The sequence below is a fragment of the Pelophylax lessonae genome (assembly GCF_965119305.1).
Source record: "Pelophylax lessonae genome assembly, chromosome: 4".
Taxonomy (NCBI): Eukaryota; Metazoa; Chordata; class Amphibia; order Anura; family Ranidae; genus Pelophylax; species Pelophylax lessonae.
In genome coordinates this window covers 648,784,570-648,794,721 of record NC_138771.1, presented here as the reverse complement: position 1 = coordinate 648,794,721, position 10,152 = coordinate 648,784,570, and the positions used below count along the sequence as shown (strand labels likewise).

At 39.5% G+C, this 10,152-nt stretch overlaps 1 pseudogene across 1 annotated transcript; it reads right to left on the bottom strand.

Moving 5' to 3' along the window:
* Positions 1–535: 535 nt before the first annotated feature.
* On the bottom strand, positions 536–1,479 carry LOC309553012 (olfactory receptor 5B21-like; annotated as a pseudogene). Its single transcript has one exon. The product of its transcript is annotated as an olfactory receptor 5B21-like (transcript).
* Between the last annotated feature and the right edge of the window lie 8,673 nt (positions 1,480–10,152).

Sequence of the window (10,152 nt, the reverse complement as noted above, 5' to 3'; positions counted from 1 at the left end):
CATCCCCTCCAATATTTTACCTACTATTGATGTTAGGCTGACTTGCCTGTAGTTTCCAGGAATATGTCTCTGCCCTTTTTTGAATATTGATTCCACATTGGCTTTTCTCTAATCAGCTGGTACAATTCCTGTCAGTATGCTGTCCGCAATGATTAGGAATAATGGTCTAGCTATTGTTAGTAGGGCATTTTCTATGTTAATATTCCTATGTTTGAAACCGTATTTTAAAGCTTATAAATAAATGTGTTACCATTTATAATTTTGTGTGGTCTCTCATATTGGGCCTATAAAGTTTATTCTTTTCTAGGTGGTGCTTGAGTCAGCCTGCATTTTTTTTGTCATTTAAACAGTTGTGGCTAACTTCCTGTTTCAGTGACAACTGTAAAATGCTGGATTCCTTCTTATTTTCTGACACAGTAACATTGGTTCCAGAACACACATGGTTAATCTCCCCAGGAGACACAGACAAGAATGAAAACCTGGCATGGATTCTAACCTTTTCCCATGCCACATAAAACAAAAAATAAATAAATATTTATACAATTTGAAATACATGTAAAATATTATGCATTGCTTGCATGATGGCCTTTTTCACCTCTTTGTTCCTTAAACTGTAAATAAGAGGGTTCAACATTTGGGTCATTACTGAATAAAAGACAGAGGCCACTTTGTTTTTTTGGTCCCAGGCACTGGAAGGTGAGTTCAAATAAGTAATAAAAACAGAAACAAAGAAGACGCTGGCGCACATGAGATGGGAAGAGCAAGTGCTGAACGCTTTCTGTCGTCCCTCTGAAGATTTTATACGTAATATGGTGGTAAAGATAAAAACATAAGAGACCACGACTGTTGACAGTGAATAAAAACAATAACAACCAACAACGAGAATAGTTAACATGCTGCAAAGAAGTGTTTTGGAGCAAGACAACAGGAGTATGGGAGGGACGTCACAGTAGAAATGGTCTATAAGATTTGAACCGCAGTACTGGAGACTGAACAAGCAGCTGGTCAGTACAGCTGACTGAAAGAAGCCCATGGAGAATGAGAGACCTACAAGGGAGAAACATTTGCTTTTGGTCATGATGGAAACATAGTGAAGAGGATGGCAGATAGCAATGTAGCGGTCATATGACATACTGGAGAGTAGGAGAACCTCAGTTCCAGCTAGGCCAGCAAAAGAAAACAATTGCATGGCACAACCATTAAATGAGATGGTCTTCCTGAGAGATGGAAGGTCAGACAACATTTTAGGAGTGATAGTTGTAGAGTAGAGGAGGTCAACTGCTGAGAGGCAACTCAAGAAGTAATACATTGGAGTGTGAAGGTTGGAGGCAACAAGGACAAGAAAAATGATGCCAATGTTTCCGAGTACGGTCACAAGGTACACAAGAAAAAAGCAAAGAGGAATGGAATTAATTTATCATTATTGGTTAGACCAGAAAATACAAACTCTGTCACCTCTGTGTTGTTTTCCAAAGCCATTGAGCTCTTTCTAGATAAGAAATGGACGTACATTATAGATAGCATGGGTGTGGAATTTTTTAAGAAATCTTATGCTGAGAGAAATATGTAGGCCGTTATAGATGATCTTATTCTAAAAAAAAAATATATATATATATATATATATATATATATATATATATATATATATATATATATATATCTTATCATCTTGTTGACGTTAGCTTCATTGACTTTTAGGTCAGCAACAAAGGACAAGCATGCAGCAAGCGAAGTTAGAAAGAGCTTTGTTCAACATACAGTATGTCACGCCGAGCGCTCCAGGTCCTGCAGCGTCCCCGGAGCACTCGAGGCGTGCTGCGGGTAGCGGCGCTCCGGTCTCCTTCCCCGACCGTGAGCACTGCTCCCCCGCACCTCACACACAGGCAGTCCGCCTCCACTCACCTCCTGCAAATTTAAAGGGCCAGTGCACCATTAATTGGTGTTTGACCCAATCCGCCCAAAACCATATAAAAACCCACTTCCCCTTCCTGTCCTTGCCGGATCTTGTTGCCATTGTGCCTTGAGAAAGCGTTTGGTGTGTTTCCCTGCCTGTGTATTGACCTTCTGCCGTTGCCCCTGACTACGAACCATTGCCGCCTGCCTTGACCTTCTGCTTCGTCTGACCCTGCCTTTGCCTTATCCTTCTGTACCACGCCAGAATCAGCTGTCCGTGAGGTTGAGCCGTTACCGGAGGATACAACCTGGTTGCTACCGCCGCAGCAAGTCCATCCCGCCTTGCGGCGGGCTCTGGTGAAAACCGGTAGTAACTTAGAACCGGTCCTCTGGTACGGTCCACGCAATTCCCTCACGGACACAGAGGATCCACTCCTAGTGTCTTCCTTGACCGCCAGTCCGGACCCTGACACAGTATATGTTCCAGGCCAGGAAGTATTGAAGACATTGGATTCTCATGATAACCAGGCAACTATCATTTTTCAGAAGAGATGGAGAACAATGCTAGCCATGTTATTTCTTTCAGTAAGGGCACTTTCACACCAGTGGCAGTACCTATCGGCTTCTGAAAAGCTGAGCTAGATGTCTTTCAGTAGGGTTGTATTGCAATGGTTGACAGGCTTTTAGGAGATGATCCTGGCACCTCCTTAATGTCTGTCTCTTTTTTAATCTCAAGAGGAATTTTGTATAAAAAAAAAACAAAATTGCCACGGACCGCGAACCAAGCATTTTGGCTCATGGTTGCAGCGAGCTTCTGTTGACTTCCCATTGATCTCATTGACTGTCAAATTCTGCAGGCTGGGGTAAAAATTGCTGTGGGTGTGAAGCAAAGCATTGAGGCCAAAGGCATGTGTACTGCCCTATCCAACTATAATGTTAGAAATTAGGTGGACGGCCCTGGGGATGGTAAAACCTCTGCTCAGCCACCTGTTATTATTGTCTCCTGGGCACCCATGTGAAACAGTCCTAAAGGTTTTCTTTCTGTATATTGCCATCACTACAGCTTTGGGGTTTTTTTAGAAGAAAATTTGAAGTCTAGTGACTTCAGCACAGTTTGAAACAATTAGGGGAATATTTATAAAGCAGCGAATGTGACATTCACCAAATATTTCCTGCTGGTGTATCTTCCTGGTGTATATGTTTGATATTTCAATGTTCAATGCTTGTTAAATGTCACATTCAATGCTTTAGAAATGTACCCCTTAATTTCCCTCATTGAAATACTTTAGCAAAATGTACTTGTTCTTTTTTTTTTTTTTAATTTAGAAGGCTTTTTTGCATTTTGGGTAGCTTAGTGTTTTTTGATTTTCTCTTCTTACATTTTTTTACTGTCATTTTTTTTTTTTGGTAAAAGCTTTACATTTTAATACTTGGTAAATGTCACATTACATGTCTTATAAATATGCCCCTTTATGTCACTCATTAGGGCTACTTATAGAACATTTACTTAATTTTTTTTTTTTTTTTTTAATTTGGAAGGGGTTTTTTCGCATTTTGGATAGTTTAGTTTACAGTTACCCCCCCCCCCTCCTCCATTGCGGGAGTTACGTTCCAGACCCACCCGCAGTAAGTGAAAATCCACGAAATAGAAATACCCTATTTAAATGCACCCTAGGCATGTTTTTATAACTTTCACTGTACTTTTAAAAGCATTTTAAGGTCTTTAAACACACTTTTAAAACAATAGAAACACATTTAAACACATAAAAGATACTGGGAGACAGGGCAAGAGCAATGGAAAGCACAAAAATATTTTATTAATAATGATTTAATTAATATAATAATATTAATAGGTCTTACAGAAAAAAAACACAAAATACCGGGACCATGAAAACTGAACCGCGATATAATGGGGGTTTACTCTTTCATTTTCTGTTCTTAATTTTTTATTTTTTTTTTCCTGTCAGTTTTTTCTTTTTGTCAAAAGCTTTACATTTCAGTGCTTGGTAAATGTCATATTCCATGCTTTATAAACGTGCCACCTAATTTCACCCATTGAGCTTCTAAAATTACTTAAATTCTACTTGATTTTTATTTTTATTTAGTGGGTATTATTTTTGCATTTTGGGTAGTTTAGTTTATTTCATTTTATGTTCTTCATTTTTTTTTTTTTTTATTTCAATTTTTTTACTGTTGGATTTTTCTTTTTGTCAAAGGATGAAAAATAATGAGACTAATGAGGGGCCACTATTTGGTACAAGCACGGTTTCAGGATACTTTGAGGTAGCTTCCTTAACCCCCAGGAGACATTTAAAAACCCAGTGGATCCTTAAAAACATCACAAAACAACACAATTCCATCTTCCTTATTAACTTTCTATTGTATTTTGCCCAAATGATGACATTTTGGTGAAATGTTCTAATTTTCAAGGAAGCAAAACCTGTCAATTTCGCTAATCCTTAGTGACCAGTGAAAGTAAACAAATCAAAGCATGTCAAAGGTGTCTGAATCGATCTACTTTTTTAAAACATGTTTAAAAATATTCTCACATTGTCACATTTATACATTCCTTTTGTTCTCCTTTCCAGGTCCAGTGTGAAAAAGTATTGTTGAAGAACATATACAAGGCTGAGATTTAGCACTTAAGGATGCAATTGGGCTGATTTATTAAAGGAGTTGAGAATCTTCACATAATAAATTGTGTGAATGTTTATTTTAAATATTCAATCATGTGCAGATAAAATATAGATTTACGTTTCACATGATTGGATCAGTTAGTTGAATACTTTAACATTTTTTTTTTGACTATGAAGATTCTCAGCTCCTTTAATAAGTCGGCCTAAAGTATTAATATTTAAAAAAAAAAAAAATACAGTGGGAAAATAAGTATTTGATCTCCTGCAGATTTTGTAAGTTTGCCCACTTACAAAGAAATTAAGGGTCTAACCTTTTTTTTTTAAACATAGGTGTATATTAAATAAAGAGACAGAAAATCAAGCAAAAATCCAGGAAAATACATAAAACAAATGCTATAAATTAGGTTACATATAAAATAAATATAAAAAATAAAAATAAATCCATATAAAAAATTACTTTCAGATAAATGCTGCAGTTATGACACAAATGACTAGCTTACTAAAAATACTCTGTACCTGCTCTTTCATAAAATTTTGGAAAATAGCATGGAAGCTGAAACTGAGATGAATCAAACCTGACCAATAAATGGACTATGCCTGGTTACCATTTGCTGTGCCATTTCCTCTTCCCTCCTGTATTCACACCAGTCTGATGTTAGAGATCTGTTCATGGAAATCTGGAATATTTTTATATTATAGCATTTTAGCTTGGGAGCTATTTTCATCAATCCCAGAGCATTTTATTAATTTTCTTCAACAAACAAGGCCATTACTAACTGGTTTCTTGTGGATTAATTTATTGTGGCATTGAGGAATTCTTCATTTAGTTTGTGTTTCATGTATTAACCCCAGTGTGAGCAGTGTGAGAAATTATTACTAAGTGCTAAAAATACACAAACTCCCAAACTTTTCATAGATACATAGATGACATAGAAAGATCACATAGAAGACTGATGTCAGAAAAAGGTCAAATGACCCGTTAAAGTGCAGCTAAAGGCATTTTTTTTGTTTTGGATAGAGTGGAGAGAGATTAGAACACCCGTTGGCTCTTATTGCTGTATGTGCCCCCGATATGCCCGTGGAATCCAAACCATCTTTCTCAGATATGTCCTACTTTGTGTACCTTCAATTCCCATCCAACTCTTGCCTTCCTTATTATGAATTCAATCTGTTATTCGTGCTATAGAGATTGCCTGATAGTATTTCTTTAAATCGGGCGCCACCCCCCCCCCCCCCCAGCCTTTTTCCCTTTGTTAATACTGCATAAGCAATTCTAGGACGTTTTTGTGCCCATATGTATGTTAATATCATTGCTCTTCATTTTCTGAAATAAGCCTGGGGGAGGGTGATTGGGACCATTTGAAATATATAAATACGTTTGGGGAGAATGTTGATTTTTACTGCATTAACTCTACTTAACCATAAGAGGGGGTCTATATCTCAGGAGGTTTAATTGTTCTTTCACCTTATTCATTAGGGGGTATATAATTGGCCTTGAACAGGGTTGCTAGGGATCTTGTTAAATTCCAAGGTATCCCAGTTTCTCTTTACACCAAACAAAGGGGAATTTGTTCTTTCTTTCATATTGTGATATTCAAAATTTCCGATTTAGCTATATTAACTTTGAAATCTGATAGATCCCCATATCTTCCCAATTCCCGTAGCATCGATATGAGAGGTAACCTAGGGTTGGTTATGTAAAATAATCTATCATCCACATATGCTGCCACTTTGTACTCTCTATTCCCCACTCGCACTCCTTTGATGTCTAGATTTTTATGAACTGCTGTCAATAGGGGCCAAAACAAACAGCATAAGAGAAAGGGGACACCCTTGCCTAGTTCCATTATATAGCTCAAAGGGGAAGGACAGACTGCCGTTCACTCTTATTCTCGCCTTTGGATGAAAGTAAAAAGCAGAGATCCAATGCATCATCCTATCTCCAATACCTAGGTACAGGTATCTCAGAGTCTCCAACATGAAGCTCCACCATATCGAAAGCTTTTTCGGCATCTACCAACACTAACACGGCTGGAATGCCCTTCTTTTTCACTTCGTGGATCAAAAGAAGTGACTTAAGGCAGTTGTCCCTCCCCTCTTGCCCAGAAACAAAGCCTACCTGATCATTATTAGTGATGGTTCGAGCACCCCCTTGTTCGGTTTGCACCAGAAAATCTCGAACAGGGAAAAAGTTCTAGCGAACATGCAAACTCTATTAAAGTCTATGGGACACGAACATGGGCCCTTCATCCACATCTGCGGCAGAGGGAGATCTCAGGCTTAGGCTCAGGGTCCCTCAGCACTCCGGGTATGTAGGCTACAGTGTGCATTGCGCTCGGTGGGCAGTGACGGGCGGCGGCGGGGTACGGGCGAGCGGCTCACTCTAGAGCGGGTGTGCGGGTCATCACGCCAGAACTTCTCCCTGTCAAGTGTCGTGATCCAAGACTGCCCTTTGTAAGCAGACAAAAGGATGGATAGCCAAATCCTAACCCGACTGTCAGTGTTAATTTTGGCAGTTCAGATTTGCAAAAGGTTACTGGGAGAAATGAACCAAAGGCTGTTGGTCCCTCAGGGCCCTTTCAAGCAGTGTTGCTCTGCTCTGTTCATCAAGGGATCTGTGAGCAAATTCCCTGCTAAAAAAGACCTAAAAGCCTGTGTCACCTAATTCTGCACTCCCGTGACTTCTTTAGCTGACAGCGGGCTAAAGTCTGCTGTTGGCTGACGAAGGGGGAGAACTGTGTGTTGTTTGATCACTTAATTCTCACTGCAGTGTTGGAGGGGAACAAGGTGCAGCATCAGATCGATACTGCATCCACCCAGAGTATAAATGTTTTTTTTTTTTCAGAGCCCATACTTTTTTTTAAATGTAACTGCCATTGGCACAAGGTTCCATGCTTATACAGTGCATTGCAAAAGTATTCACCCCCTTAAATTTTTCGACCTTTTGCCACATTTTAGGCTTCAAACATAAAGATATAAAACTGTAATTTTTTGTGAAGAATCAACAAGTGGGACACAATCATGAAGTGGAACGAAATTTATTGAATATTTCAAACTTTTTTAACAAATAAAAAACTAAAAAATTGGGCATGCAAAATTATTCAGCCCCCTTAAGTTAATACTTTGTAGCACCACCTTTTGCTGCGATTACAGCTGTAAGTCGCTTGGGGTATGTCTCTATCAGTTTTGCACATCGAGAGACTGAAATTTTTGCCCATTCCTCCTTGCAAAACAGCTCGAGCTCAGTGAGGTTGGATGGAGAGCGTTTGTGAACAGCAGTTTTCAGTTCTTTCCACAGATTCTCGATTGGATTCAGGTCTGGACTTTGACTTGGCCATTCTAACACCTGGATATGTTTATTTGTGAACCATTCCATTGTAGATTTTGCTTTATGTTTTGGATCATTGTCTTGTTGGAAGACAAATCTCCGTCCCAGTCTCAGGTCTTTTGCAGACTCCATCAGGTTTTCTTCCAGAATGGTCCTATATTTGGCTCCATCCATCTTCCCATCAATTTTAACCATCTTCCCTGTCCCTGCTGAAAAAAAGCAGGCCCAAACCATGATGCTGCCACCACCATGTTTGACAGTGGGGATGGTGTGTTCAGGGTGATGAGCTGTGTTGCTTTTACGGCAAACATAACGTTTTGCATTGTTGCCAAAAAGTTTGATTTTGGTTTCCTCTGACCAGAGCACCTTCTTCCACATGTTTGGTGTGTCTCCCAGGTGGCTTGTGGCAAACTTTAAACGGCACTTTTTATGGATATATTTAAGAAATGGCTTTCTTCTTGCCACTCTTCCATAAAGGCCAGATTTGTGCAGTATACCACTGATTGTTGTCCTATGGACAGAGTCTCCCACTAGTGATGTCGCGAACCTAAAATTCGCGGTTCGCGAACGGCGAACGCGAACATCGGCAAATGTTCGCGAACCGGCGAACCGGGCGAACCGCCATAGACTTCAATAGGCAGGCGAATTTTAAAACACACAGGGACTCTTTCTGGCCACAATAGTGATGGAAAAGTTGTTTCAAGGGGACTAACACCTGGACTGTGGCATGCCGGAGAGGGATCACGCAAAAAAAAGTTCTTAAAAATTATAATTTTTTGATAGAGAGCCAATTATTGGAAAAATTAAAAAAAAATAAAAATAAAAAATTTCTTTGGATTTAGCATCTGGGGGGTCTAAAAAGTGTACCTGTGAAGTTTCAGCTCTGTAGCATGTCCAGAACCCCTAAAAAACAGCATTTTTCTTATATTTTCAGGAATATGGCTTCTCTGCGGCTGGCTTTTACTCTTGCAGGCATTTAGCGGGCATTTTTTTAGGCAGGCATGTCATTTTTTTTATTTAGTGTCTGGGGGGTCTAAAAAGTGTACCTGTCAATTTTCAGCTCTGTAGCATGTCCAGAACCCCTAAAAAACAGCATTTTTCTTATATTTTCAGGAATATGGCTTCTCTGCGGCTGGCTTTTTCTCTTGCAGGCATTTAGCGGGCATTTTTTTAGGCAGGCATGTCATTTTTTGTATTTAGTGTCTGGGGGGTCTAAAAAGTGTACCTGTCAAGTTTCAGCTCTGTAGCATGTCCAGAACCCCTAAAAAACAGCATTTTTCTTATATTTTCAGGAATACGGCTTCTCTGCGGCTGGCTTTTTCTCTTGCAGGCATTTATCGGGCATTTTTTTAGGCAGGCATGTCATTTTTTGTATTTAGTGTCTGGGGGGTCACAAAAGTGTACCTGTCAAGTTTCAGCTCTGTAGCATGTCCAGAACCCCTAAAAAACAGCATTTTTCTTATATTTTCAGGAATACGGCTTCTCTGCGGCTGGCTTTTTCTCTTGCAGGCATTTATCGGGCATTTTTTTAGGCAGGCATGTCATTTTTTGTATTTAGTGTCTGGGGGGTCACAAAAGTGTACCTGTCAAGTTTCAGCTCTGTAGCATGTCCAGAACCCCTAAAAAACAGCATTTTTCTTATATTTTCAGGAATACGGCTTCTCTGCGGCTGTCTTTTTCTCTTGCAGGCATTTATCGGGCATTTTTTTAGGCAGGCATGTCATTTTTTGTATTTAGTGTCTGGGGGGTCTAAAAAGTGTACCTGTCAAGTTTCAGCTCTGTAGCATGTCCAGAACCCCTAAAAAACAGAATTTTTCTTATATTTTCAGGAATACGGCTTCTCTGCGGCTGTCTTTTTCTCTTGCAGGCATTTATCGGGCATTTTTTTAGGCAGGCATGTCATTTTTTGTATTTAGTGTCTGGGGGGTCTAAAAAGTGTACCTGTCAAGTTTCAGCTCTGTAGCATGTCCAGAACCCCTAAAAAAAAGCATTTTTCTTATATTTTCAGGAATACGGCTTCTCTGCGGCTGGCTTTTTCTCTTGCAGGCATATATATCAGTGGTGGGTGGGCAGTGGCACAGTACACTCTCTGTGGACCTGGCAGCAGTCACTGGCACCCAGGCAACTGCAATTTAAAAAATATATATATATTTTTTTTTACTTTGCAAGCTGCTGTGCCACTTTATATATCAGTGGTGGGTGGGCGGGCAGTGGCACAGTACACTCTCTGTGGACCTGACAGCAGTCACTGGCACCCAGGCAACTGCAATTTAAAAAATATATATATATTTTTTT